Raw genomic sequence first — 2,534 nt, 5'->3', positions numbered from 1 at the left:
GAGCTGGGGTCTGGTCTGTTTGTCAGTGCGGGCCCTCTCCCTGCCTCTCCTGGGAGAACGTGTGTGCTCTGGCCATGGAAGGGAAGAGATCTGCCCATTGTGAAGGAGAGAGGCTTAAACGCCCCCCTTTCTGCATCGTTTTCTTGAACTAGGTTTCCTAAGCAGAGGCATGCTGGCTGACAGCTGGGCAGGCGCTGGGCCGGCTGTCGTCAGAAACACTGCAAGGTTGTTGCCAAAACACCGGAGGAACGCGCAGTGCTGGTTCTCAGCAGTGGCTGCAGGGGATGGGGGAGCCCAGGAACCTGTTCTCCCTTCCTTCTGTGGTCGTATCTCTGGGCACTGTGTGGAGTGAGGTGGGGGTGCAGATTGGTTTTTCCTTTTTCTTTCTTCTTTTTCCAGGATGGATCATTTTGAAAGTTCCCATGGAATTTGTTACAATGCTGCTTCTCTTTTGTGTTTTGGCCTCGAGGACTGTTAGGATCTTAGCTCCCCGACCAGGGATGGAGCCCACACCTCCTGCATTGGGAGGCAAAGTCTTAACCACTGGACCACCAGAGAGTCCCTTCTGTTTTTTTTCCTCTACATCATTCACAGGCTGCAAAGAGAATCTCACCCTCCTACCAGGACTTGGGCCCCTGGAGGCTTCACAGAGCAAGTCACTGGGAGTGGGAAGCATGGCTGTCAGACTCCTGAGAAAACAGTTTGAGACTGCTGCTCAAACTGGAAGTGCTGTCTGCTGTCCCAGAAATGCTGCGCGAGTCACAAAGCTGGCTACGTGTCATGAGGAGATGAAAGAACTGTGTATTTTGGTGTTGTGACATAGCTGCCTTTCCCGCCTGGGCTGGGAGATAGATGTGGAAGCCGAGAGGGCAGACTCGCTTGGCCCAGGGGTGGCAGTTTCACCTGGCTCGTCTCTGGCTTGGGACTCAGGTGCCATCACTGTTGTGAAAGCCAAAAGTAGGTAGAATTTTAAGATGATGAGGGCTGGTCTGTGAGAGTAAAAGCTCCCTGGAGATTAAAAGGGAAGAAAAACTGGGGAAAATCTCATTCAGTTTGGCAAGTAGGGCAATGTTTATCTTCGAAAGAGTAGTTTCAGGGTGGGGCTTCTGAAGAGGAGGTATGACAAGTGCTTTGACTTGTTAGGCTTAGAAGGCCTTTGTCAAAGCCCTGACCTGGATGTTGGGATAGAAGCTGCATTTAGAGGCTAAAGCAGAAGGTGGATACCCTTGTCTGGAAAATCCCATGGACGGAGGAGCCTGGTAGGCTGCCGTCTATGGGGTCACACAGAGTCGGACACGACTGAATTGACTTGGCAGCCGCAGCAGCAGAAGGTGGAAGTGAACAATGAGGGAAGGAGAGGTGAGCGGTGCCCTGGTTAGATGTTAAGATTAATGTGAAAAGTGAAAGTTAGTTGCACAGTCGTGTCTGACTCTGCAGTCCCATGGACTGTAGCCTGCCTAGCTCCTCTGTCCATGGAATTCTCCAGGCAAGAATACTGGAGTGAGTTGGCATTTCCTTCGGGGATCTTCCTGACCCTGGGATCGAACCCGGGTCTCCTGCATTGCAGACAGATTCTTTACCAACTGAGTCCATAGGGAAGCCTAGTGAAGACTGGGAAGAAGCAAATGTGAGAAGGCAAAAGGGCGAGAGCCCTTGGATAGAAAACAGAGATGCTTGAGGAGACTCTGTGTGTGGAAGCTTGGTCCCTGAGTAGCTGGGAGATTGGGGAACCCAGCACCTAAGTGGAGGAGATGAAAAAAGATAATCCAGACATGCTGAGAAGAACAGAGAAGTGGTATGCAAACACCTCTGTCCCCCACCTTATCGAACCGACCAATCACGGTTCAACCCAAGTGCCAGCTTTCCCTCGCTCCTGTCCCGCAGCACCATGGAAATGAGGCTGCCACGTGTGCGGTGAAGCTTGTCTGCTCTCTCTGTGCTGTATGCGCCTCTTGCTTTTTCTTCTTTCTCCATCACATGCTCACTTGGCTTCTTGTTGCCCTCCCCCAACCGAGAGCTCATTACTACAGTCCCTTGTGCTGTGTCTCCTCTGTAAGGCCTCGAGATAGGGTAAAGCCCACTTTCCTGAGTTTCCGTATGGGCTCTGGAATAAAATGATCAGCATTCAAATTTTGGCTCTGCCAGTTACTTACTGTGTGACATGAGGGGCATCTTTGAAACCTCCTGAGAATAGGATCAGGATAAACTGTATATAACAAAAATAGCAGCGATTTAAACAAGATGGCTATTGTTCTCTCACAAACAAGCAGCTCATGGAGGTCATGATAGCTTGACCTATACCATGATAGGTATCAGGGGTCAGGCTTCTATCTTCTTGTTTGATGTCCTCAGTAGGTAGCTTTCACCTAATGGTCCAAATTGGCTGCCAGGCTCTAGTTGTCAAGTCAACACTCCATCTGGCATAAAAGGAGGATGAGAAATGGATGCACTTTCTCCTCTTGAACTTGCCCACAGCACTTCTGCTTATATTCTGTGGCCATGATCGCACCTTGCTACAAGGGAGACTGGGAAAT

The sequence above is a fragment of the Bubalus bubalis genome, chromosome 5 (assembly GCF_019923935.1).
Source record: "Bubalus bubalis isolate 160015118507 breed Murrah chromosome 5, NDDB_SH_1, whole genome shotgun sequence".
Lineage (NCBI taxonomy): Eukaryota > Metazoa > Chordata > Mammalia > Artiodactyla > Bovidae > Bubalus > Bubalus bubalis.
Note: the sequence above shows the minus strand (reverse complement) of the source record.